This window comes from Equus asinus, chromosome 26 (genome assembly GCF_041296235.1).
Source record: "Equus asinus isolate D_3611 breed Donkey chromosome 26, EquAss-T2T_v2, whole genome shotgun sequence".
Lineage (NCBI taxonomy): Eukaryota > Metazoa > Chordata > Mammalia > Perissodactyla > Equidae > Equus > Equus asinus.
In genome coordinates this window covers 16,530,100-16,548,562 of record NC_091815.1, presented here as the reverse complement: position 1 = coordinate 16,548,562, position 18,463 = coordinate 16,530,100, and the positions used below count along the sequence as shown (strand labels likewise).

At 52.3% G+C, this 18,463-nt stretch overlaps 2 long non-coding RNA genes across 2 annotated transcripts; one reads left to right on the top strand and one right to left on the bottom strand.

Moving 5' to 3' along the window:
- Positions 1-13,345: 13,345 nt before the first annotated feature.
- Positions 13,346-15,043, bottom strand: LOC139042148 (uncharacterized). The gene is made up of 3 exons (XR_011498466.1): positions 14,905-15,043; positions 14,270-14,419; positions 13,346-13,818 (listed from the first exon to the last, which is right to left on the bottom strand). It is a non-coding gene; the product is annotated as an uncharacterized lncRNA (long non-coding RNA).
- On the top strand, positions 14,875-18,436 carry LOC139042147 (uncharacterized). Its single transcript, XR_011498465.1, has 3 exons — positions 14,875-15,366; positions 15,483-15,592; positions 16,296-18,436. It is a non-coding gene; the product is annotated as an uncharacterized lncRNA (long non-coding RNA).
- Positions 18,437-18,463: the final 27 nt, after the last annotated feature.

Genomic DNA, 18,463 nt, shown 5'->3' with positions numbered 1-18,463 from the left:
CCCTAGGGGAAGGATACAGAGTTGGCGCAGCGCATGTCAAGACTCTCTTTGGACGGCGTTGGGCCTGGGGTGGCTGCTCCTCGCATCCTCAGGTCTCACCGGCACCATAGTTCAGACCTTGTCGTCCAGGTGAAAGGCCAGCCTCAGGACCAGGGCTGCTCCACCCTCAGGGGACAGGACTTTCTACCTTGGTCTTTCCAGAAGTGTCTTTTCCCCAGCCTCCCTCCCTGCTACTTTCTTCCACACAACCGGGCCCAGAGGCAAGAGCTCTCACGTTGACCATGCATGGGACCAGCCTCCTGAGCTCTGTCTGGGGCAGGCAGTGGCATTCAAAGACACAAGGGCTCTTCCCTCTCCGGCTCTCAAAGATGGTGTCTGCGGTTGATTTCATCCATCCTTTCATTCAAAACAAAATAGTTATGAGTACCTAGTCTGTGCCAGGCCTTAGGCCATGGGGCAAACATAGTTGAGGCATTGTCCGTCCCCTGGAAGGAAAGAGCACATACCCAGACAACTGACATTACCCAAAAGAGGTGTTACGTGTCCAAGGGGGAGGTGACAGGGACCCTAGGGTGCATTCTGGCTGAGCATCCAGAAAGGCTTCCCGGAGGAGATGGCCCTGCTCTTGGCCCTAAAGGTCTTGTAGAGTCGAACCCAGAAGACGGGGAAGGAAGCAAGCCAGGCAAGGCAAACCAGCCTCACCTGTCAATCAGACCTGTCCCGCCTGGACTCTGAGATTTACCCAGATGATAAAGCTCTTTCCACAGTCCACTCTTTGTTTTCAATTAAACTAGGGGATTTTCTCTTTTATTCACTTGTTAAACACTGATCTTGAGCCAGTGAAGGGCTGATTCTTTCAAGGGTCTGGGAAGTCGTGGGAACCGTAGAACGGCCCAGAAAGAGGGCCAGGCAGGGTGGGGATGAGGACGCTGTGGGGCGGGCAGTGGGGCTGAGGCGTGGTGTGGATGGAGGCCAGGTCAGAGGTGATGCCAAGCTTGGAGGCGAGGCAGGACTCAGCCCCCGGGGCGCGTGCCTGAGGCTGACCTCTGCAGACTCGAAGCCCCTCCTCCACGCACTCATCTCAGAGTCTCAGGAACAGGACAAACTTCATGCTTCTGGAAGCATCACTGTTTGAAAGTGGCTCCAGGCTCAGAGAGAAAAGGGGCTCTCCCGTGTTGGCCATTGCAGCTAGATTTCTCCGGAAAAACGACTTGACTCGTTTTGGTTTTATACCCATCCTATTTCCAAAGGGATTTGAGGCAGCTTCTCATAAAAATTGGTATACCTATTTACACAGGCTGGTTAAAATACGGATAAACCTTAAAGCTTGAAGCCAGATGAGAAGTGGGAAAGCCACCTCCGCCACCTGCCCCAGCCCCTCCCCTTCCGGGGGCTCGGTGCCTGTGACTCTTCCAGGACTCATCTCCAGGGGACCCCTCTGTAGACGAGCTGGGCCAGCACACTCTCCCTATCTCATAGCTGAGCCGCTGAGAAGCTAAGTGATGGTCACAGGTCCAATTAGGGGTGGAGCTGGAGCAAGTGCCCAGGACACGGATTGTCCTTACTCCTCCCACTTCCTTCCAGGAATGTTTGCGGACAGACACAGAGGGCTCTTCGAGCTTCAGTGCTGCCTCCATGCACAGATATTCCAAAATGACTGCACTTCACTTGGAGCAAGCTGCCTGTGAGGAAGTGGGCATTTGCACCTTTCAAGTAAGGGCTCCCGGTGTCCTTCATTTAACTCCTGAGGACAGACCTTTCTGCATGTGCGGAACGTCGTGGATGAGGCGGTGGGCACTCAACTTGCCCTTCCTGGCAGGCCTGCACTGGGGCCTGGCAGCCCTTGAAGGGCTGACTTCTGCCTTCTCGTCTGTCAGGCAGGTTTGTGAGTGGGATGCCGGTTTCTCTTCCATTTTATCTGCTCATCCTTCCTGGACTTCACTGCAGCGGTCACTGGAACTTCCCCATAGGGCCTACCACAATCCTTAGGAGAAGAACAGAGGATTTGACCGTGGACCAGTGAAAAATACACGTGCCCTCCCCTGGGGATAGTACAGGGAGAGCGCAGGCTGGGAGTGGCTGTGCTGTCTTGCTTTTTAGGTCCAGTTCGGTTCTCAGTCTGTCCAGACCACAGATACAAGCTGATGTCTGTGGAGGGCCAGGCAGATTGAGAGCAAACACCTAGCTCTCTAAATATGCATCTTTCTGCATTACTTACGAATCGCCCCATGGAGACTCTGGTCCCTAAGGCTGATGCCCAGGAGACTGGGGTCCCAGGCACAGTCGAGGAGCAGGACACACTTTGGGGGCCGCGTGAATTCAGTGCCCACTTATCGTCAGAAGAATCCCAGAAGAAACAGAAATGAACATTTGTGCATTTTTTTCCATGTACTGAAATTATCCTTTTTTTTTCTTCTAGAGAAACAGCACTCCCACACCTTAAGGGAGGGAGCCCGAGACAGAGTGGTATCTAATGCAAATCCATTCTAAGAAGGTTGTGGGGGCCATCTGGTGTCCAATGCAGACAGGGCCTGCCGGGAGATGAATCGGAGGATGGGAGACAGGGCGAGGGGTGAGGGGGAGAGGATGACTCCTTCTCATCCATGTCAAAAGACAGCCCATCAGGAGGGTTCGAAGGGAGGGAGGGAGTCACCTTATGTTGTGGGAAGCAGATCAAAGCAGAAAGGATAATGTCTCCATAAGAGAAGGGTGAGCAGGAGCGTGCTGTTGATGAAGGGAGCCTGGGGGAGGTGGAGGCCAAGCCAGACCTAACGACTGTCTGGGTGGGCTCCTTCAAAGAAAGAGCAAATCCTTGCACCAGTTGTGCAGGCTGCAGGCGCACAGGGACACCAACGCTTCCCGCGAGTTATCCCTCTGGGCTTTGTTCCCTCAAAAATGCAGTCCCCACCACGGGCTCCCTATGCGGAGCTGAAATACTTCATCAAATATTTGGAATGTGTAATTAAATATCTAATGCCAATTAGCAAATTACTAATGAAATAATCGGGGGCTTTTATGGTTTATAGTTCAGCTCAAATTTTAATTCTAAGTGGTTATTGATTCTAAATAGAATAGAATTGGAGTTGCAAAACATTATGTATATGGATATGAAATGGGAAAGAGAAAGCAGGTTGCAGGGCTGCGGTGGTGAACGCTGAGAGGCACTCATCATTGTGATGCTCCGGCACACATGTGGGGAGCTGGGGGAGGACATGCGGTCGTCTGTCCATCACCACTAGTGGAATCAGCCAAGAGACATGGAGGTTCGCCATGGAGGGCCCAGGGCCTGTGGCACACGCTTCCCATTGTGGTGTGACAGGTCATCGCTGTATGATTACAGAGCAGGGAAAGGCAGGACACCTTACTATGCTCCCTGGAGAGCCTGCTTCAGCAGGCTCCAGGGGTGAGCAGCAGGGGCTGGAGTATGGACGCTGGAGTGTGGACATTCTGAGGCTGCCTTTCTCCTTCAGGCTGGGAGGTGACAACTGCAATCTTGGGAATTTTCATTTGTGAGAGAGCAGACTTCAAAGAAACCTTCACTTGACTGTAACTTTGGGCTGAGGTACAAGGGTACAAGGTGTGCAGGGGCACACGGTGACCCATGGGTGTGGGGTGCATGGCTGCCCATGAGATATGGGGGTGCATGGTGACCCATGGGTGTGGGGATGCATGGTTACCCATGGGTGTGGGGTGCATGGCTACCCATGAGATATGGGGGTGCATGGTGACCCATGGGTGTGGGGATGCATGGTTACCCATGGGTGTGGGGTGCATGGCTACCCATGAGATATGGGGGTGCATGGTTACCCATGGGTGTGGGGTGCATGGCTACCCATGAGATATGGGGGTGCATGGTTACCCATGGGTGTGGGGTGCATGGCTACCCATGAGATATGGGGGTGCATGGTTACCCATGGGTGTGGGGATGCATGGTTACCCAGGGGTTATGGGGGTGCATGGTTACCCAGGGGTTATGGGGGTGCATGGTTGGTTACCCAGGGGGTGTAGGGGTCCATGCTTACCCATGCGGTGTGGGGGTGCATGGTTACCCAGAGGGTGTGGGGGTGCATGGTTACCCAGGGGTTATGGGGGTGCATGGTTGGTTACCCAGGGGGTGTAGGGGTCCATGCTCACCCATGCGGTGTGGGGGTGCATGGTTACCCAGAGGGTGTGGGGGTGCATGGTTACCCAGCGGGTGTGGGGGTGCATGGTTACTTTTGGGGGCCTAGACACAAATGAATATTTCTATCAAGGTTGTTGAGAGAAGCATAAACCACTTATGAAAGTAACTTCTTTCAATGCCCTTCTCCTTTTGTATGGAAAATAAAGTGTTAATCACACTGATTTTAAATATTGAAGCAAATTCCTTAACGTATCTTCTTGACAGAATGTTAGAGAAGCTAAAGTTACTGAAAAGTGTGAAATATAATGCAATTTCACTTTTATAAGAAATATTTTTCCACCAATCTTATTTGCCCCATTCCATATCTAATAAGATGTATTATCATTGTTACCAATAATAGTCACCTCTGTCGCCCTTAATTGTTTACTCTGTGCAGACCCTATTCTGGGAACTCCGTCACCCGTGCTAGGCCTTACCACCTTCACCCACAACCCTCTGGGATATACGTTAATATTGTGATTATCTCCATTGCACAGACAAGGAAATTGAGGCTGGAGACTTTCAACGACTTGACTAAGTTTGTGGAGCTACGACGTGCCGGAGTCAGGCTTAGAACCCAAGCCCGTCTCACACCAGCAGTGGGACTTTTCCTGCTGCCACCTGCCGTGGTAGGTGTTCACACAGCAAACCCACCGACAGTGTGGGGACAGCCTGGTCAGGACTCACACAGCCTCGTTCCTGGGCAGGTTTTCAGTCAAGTTAAACACAGCGAGTCAAGAGGTCATATCTTGGGGCTCTTTGGAAGGCACAGAAATCCCAAAGAAAGTATGGTGAAGCAGAGGCGGAACCCCAAAGTCGGCCTGGACCCTCAGTCCTCCAGCTCCTCAAGCTGGTCCTCCATGGCTGACGACAAATGAGGGTCTTGCCTCCTGGCTGTACCCGCTCCAGCTCCCACCTGGGCCAGGCCAGAGAGGAGGACCTGGCTGCCCTTCTGCAGCCTTCAGCAGCATCTGGGAGCAAGAGGGAAGATGCGCTGCGTACAGCTCAGGAGTGATTTAAACACTCTTCCAGCTCAAAGGGGAATCTTGGATTTCATTAATTAATACATCAATAGAAGCCAATGGAGAAAAACATGTCTTGTTATCTGGCTTCTCAGATGCTAGACATGGGCTCATTAGCCTTAAGCATATCAGCCCGATAACACTATTTATTCCATACAGAATAATGATCTACTCTAAGGGAATATCGCAGTGAACCGGAAGGCCGAGTCCATCCATTATCGCCACTCGCCCCCACACGCATGTGCATTAGTGCCAGCCGCCATAGAAAGGCCAGCACGTGGCACACGACTTTTCACAACAGACCTGCAGAGAGGAGCACACGTAACCTGGCCAAGGCCACGCATCGATCAGGAGGCAGAGCTGGGATTCAAATCTGGGTCAGACCAACGAGAGAAGCTGAGTTGTTTCTAAGGTTCCACGCAAATACTCGCAGAGCGAGACTCAACGCGGACTCCCGCCTGGTAGAGAGGGGAAAGCAACACAAGGAGAGGAAGAGGCAGCCGGTCGCCCCTGTGTACTTGTCGCTGACCACTGTCTAATAAGGATAAACACGGTAACAGATTGTGCCTTGGTTGCTATTTCTGTTTTAAATGACATACTCTGTTTAATGGCAGTGTCCTTAGGAGGGGCCATTAGAACCATAACGCAGTCCTAAACCAGTCAGCCTTGCAAGCCAATGTGCAAAATAAGCATAATGGGTTATTTGCTTAGGCTCACAGAAGGTAATTGGAGATGCCAAGGGCCCCTGGCAGAGAAAGCAGCCATCAGTTAAGAGATGACCTACGAGTGGACAAAGGGGTTCTCTAACCCGTGCTGACTGGTGGTCAGTGGGCAGGACTGCCCGTGTCACCAGGCCTGCAGTTCTGGGATTGTAAATGTAGGACCCACAACTGCAGGGCAGGAGGCCTCCAGGAAGTTCTGCTTCCATGCCACTGGCAGCCTCCTCCTCCTCCTCCCCTTTCTGACCCTGGAAACCCCAAAAGAGCTCCCAATTCACCAAACTACACAGACCGTGGGTCCAGTCAGCCATCTCTCGATCCATCAGTCAGCCCCACAGCGAGCACTCGTTGATTCCTCCTCCTATGCTGGGTACCCCAAGGATGCACAGGAAGAGTGATTCAAGAGCCTGGTCCCCGGGGTCCTCTCAGTGCGGGGAGGCCAGGTTAGAGCCAAGACTGGCTGTCGTCACATGCTGGGCCAGCCATGCAGCTCAGAGGAGGAGAGACCACTGAGGCCCACGGGAGCCAAGGAGGGCTCCAGGAGAAGGGAGGGTCTAAACGGAACCTTGAAGGGCTGCTGGTGGGGGCAGCATGGACAAGAAAGAACTTCTTAGGGAGGCTGACTTTGGGGACACTGACTTGAGAGCATGAAAGAAATACAGCAGGCGGTCCCGGGGCGCAGGCCATGAGGCTGAGTGGTCAGAGGAACATTCACTAAGGGGTTCAGTTGTCCCGTCTCTGGCAGCAAGGACCCACCCCTAGAGCAGGGAGGGGGGCACCCGCCATGACCACACACGCCACCCATCGCTGAAACGGCCTCGTTACACACAGGAGGGCAGATGTTCTGGGAGAGCGGCTGTTTGCACCTTGGTAATGGGCCTTTAATAGCACTGGCGAGCAGACTCGGTCACTTCTGCACAGGCCGCCAGGAGCCGTTTGGCTGTCACTGCAAGCGCTATATACTGCCCAGTGAATTACCAAAAAGAGACACCAATACCACTTCCCTTCTCATGGTGATGGCCCAAGGATAGCGCCATGATATTGGACAGCGACAGTGGGCAGCATCACGTGCTCACAGCAGGCTGTTCCCACTCCCAACAGCAAAAGGAGCCCGGACGAGGGCCTCCTCCGCGGGCAGCGGGGGCGGGGGGCGTGGGCCACAGGAGTCACTACAAATCATAGTTTTCTCAAATTAATAAAAAGCAACAGTCCACACTCAAGACTAACAGCTTGTAAAATTGGATTTCTAGAAGATAGAAGGGGAGAGGAGGCCAACACTGGTCAGAAGCAGCCGAATGGAATTGGGGGAGGAGGGGGTAAGCGGATCCAGCCCAGGAGGTGTTAACGCTGTCCGTCAGGCTGCCACTAATGTAGTCACACTCATTTGGGGATGACAGTTCCTAAATCCCACCAACCAGAAGGCACCGAGTGGAGGGAGAGATGCGAGGGTCCCTGCTGCCCTGGCCCCTGGGCCCTTGGGTTGGGGTGGAGGAGCCTGAGGCCCTCTGTCAGAGGAAACCTCAGTAAAGTTCCTGTGTTCTGTCCTGGCCTTTGAGACGGGGTCTCTTAAAAACGTTGATTTCTTTCTCTGTCTGTGGGAGAGGCTGAGCTCCCACTCAGGAAGGAGCCTGGGTAAATAGGTATGACAGAGAAGGCTCCTAAAGTACGTTTGGAGATTGACTAAGGAAGGAGTGGACAAGGTCACTGTCCTTATTCCTGTGTCTAAGCCGACATCCCCTGGGAGCCTAAGACATTAGGCACAGCTGCTCCTCGGCACATGGCCACTCCCTCCATGGGGACTCAGGGCCGAGAGGTGCTCAGTCAGCATCTGTCCACCAAACACGTGCTGTCACCATCAGCAGCATTCCAGAGCATCTTCCGGCCTGCACGGAGGACGCTGTTGCCCCTTCAGTGCTCCCTGGGTCAAAGCTCTGGCTCCACCCCGCTGGGGACCAGTGAGCCTTGCCCATGGAAAAACACCCCATCCATGGCTGAACCCTGGCACTGCTTACCAGCCTCTAAAAAGTCAGCCCCTCAGCTCCTGTCCTGTTCAAACCACAGGATTCAATGGGAGGTGGACTTCTCAATGTAGTGAGAGGGTTGTGAGTTTCCTGGGAGAAGAAGAACCCAACACGGCTGTCTGCTGCCTGCTGGCCGGCCCGGCAGGACTTGTGTTCACTGGGCTGTGTGCCTTGGGGCGGGGGCGCTTCTTAATTGACAGCATTAGCGAGACAGATTAACCCAACACAAGCAGTCTGCCGGGCTGACCTCATGTTCCACTGACCCCAACACTGCCCTTCTCTTCCACTGCCAGACTTCCCAGAGGAGCCCGTCTGCTTATAACCCCTGCTTCCTTCCCTGCCTTCCTCCCCGGCCCCTGCCCACCTTGTGCAGCTGTGCAGCCTGTTTCCCCGCCGCACCCAGCTGCTCCCTGCACGTCCATTGCTGGCCTCACAGGCACCCCTCGCAGTCTCCTGGGCAGCCCTGCTGCTCCTGAGCCCAAGGACACCCCCAATCTCTGCTTCCCCGGCTCGGGTCCAGCTTCTCCCCGCCTCTGCCCGACTTCTCCCAGCACCCTCTGAGTCCGCTGAAGCAGCTTGTCTCCCAGCTCCCCACAAGGTGACTTCCCTGGTCTCTTCTTGGCCACTTCTCTTTCCTGCCCCGTCCAAAGGTCCTTCTCTCCAAGTAGACTCCAAACTGTAAGGGCAGGAACGTCTCCTCTCTCCTGCGTGGCCCTCGGCTGCAAGCACAGACGATGCACACAGTAGACGCTTGGTGCCTGCGCTGTGATTGAAGTCATGCAGTGGGCGCACACTGACCCAGCCCGCCGCAGCAAGGGAGGCCATTTTCCTCCCACAAACGCTGAACAATTTGCTTTCAAAAACGATTGCTGGTGCTCGCCGCTGCAGAGGCAGAGGCTGTGGCACTCTGAGCCCCTCCACAGCCAGGCTGAGGAAGAAGGGGGCTCTGCTGCAGGAGTCTAGAATGTTCCCAAGACTCTTGCCGAGAGACTGCATCCTGGCCCAGGTCTATTCTTAGCAGCCCTTGCAGCCGGTCCGGGAGAAGGCTGCTTGTCGTTCAGCACCCAGCGGCGTCTGGCTTTCCTCGCCCGATCTTCGGCAGAGCGTTCTGTTCCCACCTGCAGGTGCGTGATGGTCCCCGTCCTCGCTTCAAAATGGGTGGGGGTGGGAAGGGGCCACTGCAAGAGGCCCTGCTCCTCTATGTTTCCACTCCCACCTCAGTTCTCTGGGCTTTTGTGTCACTTATACAAGACTCAGCTTAAAACAGGTGACCATGGTCTCACTGTGGCAGGAAGGACGGCTTTCCCTCCCTGAGGTGACCACCTCCATCGAAGGCTGGAGTTTCCTTAGAGTCCAGGTGGAATGGAGGCCGGCCACAAAGAAGCATGCTCTGGGGCCCAACTGGGAGCTGGTCACCGACTATGGCTGCACCTTCTGGACACAGAGGCCTCCTGGCCCCCGTGGCACTGCAGGGACAAGCCCACCGAGATACGGTCCTTTCTACCTGAGTCTGCACTTCAGGAAGGAGCCACACAGCCTTCCTTTCTGCCAGCTGGGTCTCAGACCAGCTCAGGGAGGGTGGTGAAATGTGCACAATTTGTTCTCAATTCCTCTGATGTCTCCATCATTTCAGTCATTCATTCATTTATATTCATTCATTCATCCATTCAACATTTATTTATATAATTATTTAGCTGGTCTGTTAGTTTGGGTTCCCCCAAAAAGCAGACACTTGGTAAGACAAGGGCATGGGTGCAGGTGGTTCATTTAGGAAATGATTCCAGGAAACTCAAATGAAGGAGACAGGGAACGGCGAGGAGCCAGTGCTGGGTGCCCTGATGGGCACCCGGGACTCCGTCCTGCAGGGCCCTGAGGCCTGTGGAGAATGGCAGTGTCCAGGCTTTTATCCCCTGACTCCCTTCTCGGGTTGATCGAGGCTTGTCCCTGGGGGCATTAATGCTGAGCGCTTCCAGGCTTCCCCGCAGCTGAGCATGCTCTTATGGTTCGTCAGGCAGGAAGCTGTCAGCGGCTGGGAACTGTCCCCTGCAGCTGTAGAAGGACTCAGAGGGGAGCTAAGGGGACACGGGGCAGGGCATTGAGAACATGCATTACAAATCCATGGCGTTCATCTTGCAGACATTGATCGGATGCACATCGGCGCCAGGAACCGTATTAAGGCTGCGAGGGATACACCATTCTGGCTCTGAACAAACTTGCCATCTAAAAGCCAACCATATTTTTGATGGTTTGAGTGGTTTCTTTCCAGAAACTTAAAATTGGAGATGGTGTGGCTATGTTGGATCTAAATCCTGGAAGTCTGGACTTTGATTTGATTCATTTATACAGATGGAAACCGGAAGCATACGTGAGGCTTCCATCATGGATCATCACAGACCCAGGAATGCACAAGCCGCTGCCCTCAAAGGACCCAGTCCGGTGTAGGTAGAGACACACAGAAGCTGCCATGGCGCAGTGCAGAGAGTCCTGAACTCCCATCCAGAGCCAGTGCCCTGGGAGCACAGAGGAAATGACTGGCCCAGAGCTGGATAGGGAGGTTTAATGGAGGAGATGATGCACTCAATTTGTACCATTGGTGGACCGTAATTATCAACTGTCTCAGAAGATTCCTTCTGTGGGCTACAATTTTAATTTCCATTTGGAAGTCGTCCTGGGGTGCAGTGTGATTTATTTCCTTACCAGCCAGCCTAACTTCTTTCAGTAACAGAGTCTGTCAATCCCCTCCTGATCTACGTGACAATGAAAAATATTGGGAAAACACACTGGGGCCATCTCTGTATACCTGCCTCTGGGAGCCACATCCTGCCCCCCCTCAGCCTGCTGTCTGGGCTCTGGTCTTCCTGGCCCGCCTGTTAGTCAGAGAACCCACCAGGAACCTCTGGATCTCAGCTTTGGGGCCCACTGACCCTTCCTCCTGGAACCTTCTCCCCTCCTCTCCCACAGCCCCTCATGAACAAATGCTGGTCTTCCTTCAAGGCCCATCCCCTCACCTCACACTGCTTTCCCTGGAAGTGGTTGCTATCTCTAATCTTCTCTTCCCCCTGTCTTATGCTCAATCACGTTGACTTTGATGTGCATGACTGACTCACCGAGGCTGGGATTGCAGACTCAGATGGACAGGCCATCAGGAAGCTGCGTGTGGAAGGAGCCGTCCCAGAACTCAGTCGAGTGCATCGCATGGGTTCCTGGAGCTTTCCTGATGTGAGTCCTTCCTGAGGTCATCGGCAGTGGTGAGTTGCTGAGACCAGCGTTCACGCCTGGCTCAGAGTGTGTGTCCAGTGCCAGCACACACCCTGGAACCAATGCATGGTCATTAAACGGTGAGTGAAGAAGCAAAGCTTCTCTCCAGATATGAGACAACTGGTCAACATAAAGCACTGTGCTTTGCTTGACCATAAGCGGTCACAGAAGCACGTTCTGGAATCAATGAATTTTTTCCTTTGGGATTATAGACCTCCCTCAGTAATTACAAAACCACAACAACAATCTTTTGATATTCTAGAAATATTGCCTAGCTAGCCCTCAGCTTCACATGTGTGTTCATTTCCTACGTCTGTGAGCACAGGATGCAGAGCTGCTCCAGCTGTCAGCTTTCTCTTCTCTTGAATGGGTACGTTGGGCACGATCATCTCTGTGATTTCTTCCTGCACTGAGACGCAAAGAGTCTAAATGTGAAATGCTGCTTGTTGATGACCTGGACTGGAACGTTAGTCCTGCTGCTTAACATTTTCAAGGGAAACAAAATATTTTAAGTGCCTGGTGCCATAGAGCAGCTTCCTCACCCCCTCAGGAGGAGCAGACAGTGAATGGAAGGCAGGGTGCGGTCAGGCCGCCGTCACTGTGAACAGATGCTCTCACACGGCCTCATCGGGGATCCTGACTCCTGCTGCTGCCTGGCCCATGTGGGAACCTTCCTATTCTTTCCTCAGGTCAGGAGGACCTAAGTGCTGGGGGAATAGGTGTTTGGAGAGGGAAATGATTCACGCCCCAGCACAGCAGGCTCCCAGCCACCTGCTCCCACCACCCTCCGGGTCCTGGGGGCACAGAGGCATGACCTAGAGGGGCTCAAGTCTCCCCGGGCGGATCTATTACATGCATTAAAATAATTTACGTTCGGCCCTATAAAGCGTTTAATTCGTCGTGCCATCATCCATTCCAGAAGCATTGCTCTTCATCGTGAATTATTTTTGAAGTATTTATGTGGACCTCACCGAAAATCACCCCAGTCAGCAAACTGAGAAATGGAAAGGCATTAAGAGGAGGCATTGACCCCAGGGTCACAGGCATGAGTGTGGCCAGGGTCAACAGGGCAGGAGAGGGAGCTGGGGTGGCCACAGCAGACCCTGACCAGGCTGCTGGGCTCCATCTCCCTGCCCACACCCTGGCATGGGCAGGGCACACGTGTTTTTTCATGTTACTGGTTGTGGTAATAACTGGGGTGGGCAGCATTTCCATTAGCCAAGCACTTCGCCGTGATCCCATTTGTGGCTCGCAGTAAGCCTGGCTGGCAAATGTCAGCAGCCTCTTTTACAGATCAGGAAACTGAGGCTCAGAGGGACAAAGGCACGTGTCCAGTTTAGGAGATTTGGACTCAAACCCAAGTCTCCTGATTGCAGCTACCCACTTGGCAGCTATGAGCCCTTCTACAAAGCTTGGGGAGCTGGTCTCAGAAGAAGGTGTCACACAGGGACGTCAGACCAGCCTTGTCAAGGCGGGGCTGCCAGCCCCTCGGGCCCAGCCATGGACACAGGCACACTGCAGGCAGGGAGGACCACACCCAAGTTCTCCAGGACGCTGCTGGTCTGCCTTCGAGGCTAGTCTATATTCTTTGTTTGGGGCTTCCTTTCTGGAGACCTCAAAGGAACTTCTTTTTTAAAAGATAACAAAATTTCCACAATACTCTAGTGATTATTATCAAAGATAATTGGGCTGGGAATTTTTATGTATTCAATAAGTATTTATTTGAGGTTTTACTCTACACCAGGCATCGTTTGTGCCAGGGTTCTGAAAGATAGGTCCCTGCTCTCAAGGAATTGAGTAAGGAAGGCAGACCATAGCACGTAAACAAAAGGGTAAACGAGATATTTTTAGAGAGTAATTAATTACTGTCACAAGGGAGTTAGGATGATGGGCTGTGCTCTAATACAAGGGCCAGGCACACATGGATCCAGTGGTGACAGAGAGTTTCTCTGAGGGACATTTGAGTTGAAACTTGAGAAGCTGAAGGCACCCGGCATGGAAAGGGCACAAGGGAACAGCAAGTGCAGAGGCCCTGGGACAGGAACAGGTTTGGCAAGTCTAAAGTAAGAAAGACTTTTTGGCTAGAGATGGAAGGTATTGAGGGAGAGGTGGAGGACGAAGTTAGAGAGACTGGCAAGGTCAGATCACGCAGAGCCTCAAAGGCCATGGGGAGGAGTACGGGTTTATTCTGACGTAAAGGAGAGCCGCTGAGGGTTCTAAGCAGTGTAGAGATGTGAGCTGATTTGTTGAATTAAAAACTGATGACTTTGGTGGCTCCTCAAAAATTTAAACATACAATTACCCAATGACCCAGCAATTCCACTCCTAGGTATACACCTAAAATGGCTGAAACCAGGCATGCAAATCCTTGTACACGAGTGTTCACAGCAGTATTATCGGAGACAGCCAAAAGGGGACCCGGCACACGTCCGTCAGCGCGTCCATACAGCGGAATGTTGTTCAATCGCAGAAAGGAGTGATGCTGACACTCGCTACCGCGTGCATGAACCTCAAAACAGCATGTAAAGTAAAGTCACTCAGACACAAAGGCCACGTGTTGTAGGATTCTATTCACTCCAAACGTCCAGAATAGGTAAATCCACAGAGACAGAAAGGAGCCGGGTGGTTGCCGGAGGCTGGGGAGAGGGGCGTAGAGAGCGACTGCTTAACAGATATGGGGTTTTCTTTTGGGGTGATGAAGATGTTTTGGGTCTTAATATACTGAGTGGTTGGGCAACATTATGAACATACTAAGTGCCACTGAATCGTACACTTTAAAACAGTTACTTTTATGTTATGAGGATTTCACCTCAATACAGTTTTTTTTAAAAAGCTAATATTCTTGGGCACGTGGATTCTTCCATGCAATTCCAGACCAATGGCCTGGACCCCAAGGCCTTGCAAGGTGCCTTCTTTCAGGGCCTCCAAAGCCCAGGCTTTCAACCACGACCCTGGGATCCCCCTCATCTGTGAACAAGGCTCGGGGACATGCCGGCCACCAGCACCTCCTCACCCAGAGAGCTCAGCGCAAGGGCCTCTCCGACCTCGGAACTCCAGGGGCCCCCAGTCCACTTCCCAACAACTCACCTTGTGCATCAGATTGGTAGTGACGCAGGGGTGAGTGAGAAGCAGGGCAGGGACCCTCGGCTCCTGTCCTCTGTGTCCTCGGCACCTGGCAGCATCCCCACTCAACCCCCCAGTGCTGCTGGGGCCCAATTTCTGATAACGGCAATGATTCTGGGGAGGAAATAGGCAGTGATTTGGGAGGAAAACAGAGTTTAAGTGTCAATAATTTAAAAGATACGAGGCATTGATCCTGTCCGCGGTAATGGGGCTGTCAGCTGGCGCTGCGCAGGATCCGCGCCCTCCGCCGTGCCCGACGCCGCGGCGAGCCCAGGCGGGCGCATGTGTCCCCTTCCCCTCCAGAAGACTGGCCCGCGGGGACTGGCGAGCTCCGGGAATCGCGCCTCGGGGCGGGGGCCTTCTCGCTCCCGCTTTGATGGCTGGAGGCGCGGGCTGGTTCAGAGGCCGGTTGCAGGGGTCCGCGCCGAGGAGACCCGCCCCCACCCGCGGCGACACGGAGGCCAGGGCGCCCGCGCCTGGCGCCGCGCCCTCCTCGGTGCCCGCAGGGCCCACCTCTCCGGGCACGCTGCCAAGTGACCCGCCCCATCAGTCCCCAGGTCTCCCGAGGAAGGAAACAAAGATTGAAAATGAAACCCTACCCAGCGGGGCGCTTCCACGTTGGGCTGGCTTGCTGTTTGGGGGTTCTCCATGCTCCCCCAGCTTGGGCGGGGAGGAGCACAGTTGAGAGCCGGTGCCAGGCTCCCCTCCTGCTCTCCCTGCGCCCCAGGGAGCACGGCCCACCAAGCCAGGGGAAGCCCACCGGGACCCGCAGTTACTTTTATTGATTTTCTGGTGATGTGACAACCAAAAATGGAGGCGTGGTGCGCAGTAGAAAGAGGCCAGGCGATGCAGAAGATGCAAGAAAACAAACCTCCGAAACAAAGGCGTGCACCCAGCTTAGACATTCCCAGGCCGGCTTGGAATTTTCCAGCCCTTGGAAAGTCTCTTTCTTTCAAGTCGAACCTTTTGACCAAAGCTGTCGGTTTCCTCCAAGCCATTTCACTGAACCTGTCTCCAAAAATCACTTTGTAAACAAAGGCAAAGCCAGGGGCTGACCCAAGGTATGAGGAGCAATTTGTGGGGGCTTCTGGTTTCACTTTCTCAGTGTGCATCCTTGATTTTAAAAATGTGACCTCTAACCCTCAACTCTGCTGTCCTCTCTCCCACTGCCTGGCAGGTCTGCGAGCAGCAGCAAGGCTGACATATTTTAGACAAATCACAGCGGCCAACTTCCTGTCCGGCCCCATCTCTCCGGGGACACCCCGCCTCCACCTCTGCGCGATTCAGGTAACTGGATGGATGGAACCTCCTTCACGGCCTCTCCCAGCCGAACTCCTCATAACCCAATGCATAAATAATCGCATGTTTTATAAATAGCTGTGGACAAGAGGCTGTAAACCAACGAAGATATATTTGTGCCTTTATGTCCTGGAAATATTTTTCTAAAACGACTGTTTTATTTGGTGTGGGTTGAATGGGGGCGTGTGTATACATAAGGATCCCCAAAGTTTTGCCGTGCCCCCCCTCAGGTCAGACCAGCCCTATAGTTAGCAAATTGATAAGGTTCCATGGGCAAGCTTTATTCGCTCTGACACGAGCCTATGACACTTTATAAAAAGAAGTAATCCAGAACAATCTCTAGGTAATTAACACCTAGATAAACAAACATAAATTTCTATATTGCATTTATTTGGACTACCACTCAAATATGCGTGAACCATGCTTTTTTAATTAAAAGATAAATCCATGTGACACTTAGCCTCAAACTTAATTATTCAGCATAGTATAATAAAAAATAGAGCCCATTAAATGTGTCTTGCACTGTATTTCTGTATTAACAGCAAAACAGTTCGGTCTGGGATCATTTAAATTTTCCCCCTCCTCTTTGCCTGTGATTTCCCTGTTCACATAAGCCCTTCCTCTCCCTCCCTCCCTCCCTCCCTCCCTCCCTCCCTCCCTCCTTCTCTCTCTTTTCTCTTAACACCAACAGGTGAAGAGATTAAAACTCTGCATAAGCCCCTACATGGAATGCTCAGCTGGGCAACATTTTTAATATTGCATTACACTATGAATTTTTTTCCTTCCCCATGGAAACATACCTCTAGTTCACTGCAACGGGCCCAGCCCTTCTATCTTGAAAAGAAGATCACAGTATTTAACACTAATTTCCTTGGGATCATGCTTACAATACACCAGGTGAGGTTTTCATAATATACTGTTACAATACAGATGTTAAACAGAGAGGGGGAAGCGTGCAAATCCCAAACTACGAGAGACAGCAGGGTTATCATCATTATAAAAGTTTCAGCACAAAATAGTACCTTAGCACAAGTGTCAGCAGCCCAGCAGCTTCTGGCTGCCAGGAAGAGAAATCCACGTTTGAGCCACCTGAGTTGGAAGTAGGAACAGAGATTGACTCAGTCCCTCAACGAGAATGGATACGATAAGGACCGTGTGCCAGGTGCCACGCCAAGCGCGGTGTCACCTTCCATCCTTACAGTAAAGGTGCTGTGGCAAGGAGGAAGGAACCCAAATCTCACGTTGCCAGAGCGCCTGCTCTGAGCCCCTGGGCTGCCCCCAGTGGGCCGCACGCTGGCCTCCTGGGTTATGGGGGCAATAGCCTGGCTTGGAATGGGCCTGCGGAGCAAGTTGGCTTAGACCTGGAGCGACGGACCCTTGGTGTTTGTCCAGGCCGCCCTGGTTTTAGCTCTGAAAGTCTCGTGTCCTGGGGACCTTTTCCTCCTGGCAGTTCAGGATGCTTGTCATCATCCTGCGGAGACTTCCAGCAAATGGCGCTGCCGCCACGGTGGCCAAGCCCATCCACAGAGGGATAAACTGGAGCCATACAACGTCCCTGGATTGGGCCCAGGAAACTTCCATCCACTCTTTCCTGGGGCTGAGGCTGCTAAGCGTGCAAGGTTACTGACGGTCTGTAGAGCTGTCGGAGACCTCATGTGAATAGCTCTCCGACCACCCTCTTCTGGCTGACCCCCGAGCGGGGCCAGAAAGCCATGCGCCTGCAGAACACACAAGTTTCAATGTTTGTGTGGGTTGCTAGCCATTGTCACTTTAGTGACGGTCCCTCGAATCTGGTGGTGCCTGGCTTGCTCTCTGCACATCTCTTTATGTACACTATCTCATTTAACCTCAGAAAGAGCCTTGCGTTGTCCACACTGTTATTTTCCACTACATAGATAAAGAAGCAGATTTGGGAAAGTGGAATGATCTGCCAGGATCACACAGCTAACAAGAGGTGGAGGCAGGGCTTCAGAGCCCCGTCCAGTCACCGCAGGGCCTTTGCATGTGTTGCTTCTCTGCCTGGCATGCTCTCCTTCGTATCTCAGTTCCTCATCGCCACTTAGGAAAGTCAACTGGGACATGGGAAAGCCCTGTTCTCTTTGAGTTACCTTTTCCAGATATTTGATATTTATTTGTGTGATTATCAGAGTGAAATCTGTTTTCTCCTTAGAGGGTGGTCTGTGGGCATGATGCCTGACTTACACTGTCTCTCCAGCATGTACCTGAGCCTGGAATAAATATGCCTGGTAAATATTTGTTGAACAACTGAGTGGAATAACTTCTAACCCCAAAACCAGTTCTCTTCCCGATGGATCCTGCTCTTTCCCCAGCTGCCTGCCTGCTGCCCTCAGAATGGCAAAAATTGTTCATACTCTGATTTTTCCAAGGAGAATACTGGAAGACAAAAAGTTTAAGACAGTTGTGCAGGGTCATCTTGTCTGAAAGAGATGAGTGTGGAGGAGTCCTGGTTGCTTGACCACATGGCAGCCTTTCCAAAACACAAGGGTTTGTGGCTGTGAAATTAACCTGAGATTTATCCATAACTTTTTATACCACAATAATGACAATATGTAGCATTTGTAGGCTACTTTACAAAAGGTATATATAATTTCCCCTACTTTATTACATTTAATTTCATAATTTTACAGATATGACTGTTGAACTCAAAACAGTTAAATTGTTCAAGAGCAAGCAGCCAGTAAGTAGTATGGCTAAGGTTCAAATTTAAGTCATTACGCCCCAAATTCTGTATTCTTTACAATGTACTAATCTGGCAATTGTCAATGACTACAGGAGAGCTCAAAATATTTTGATGGAAATATATATTGGTGCTTCTTAAAAAGGCCTCCTTCCAGTTTT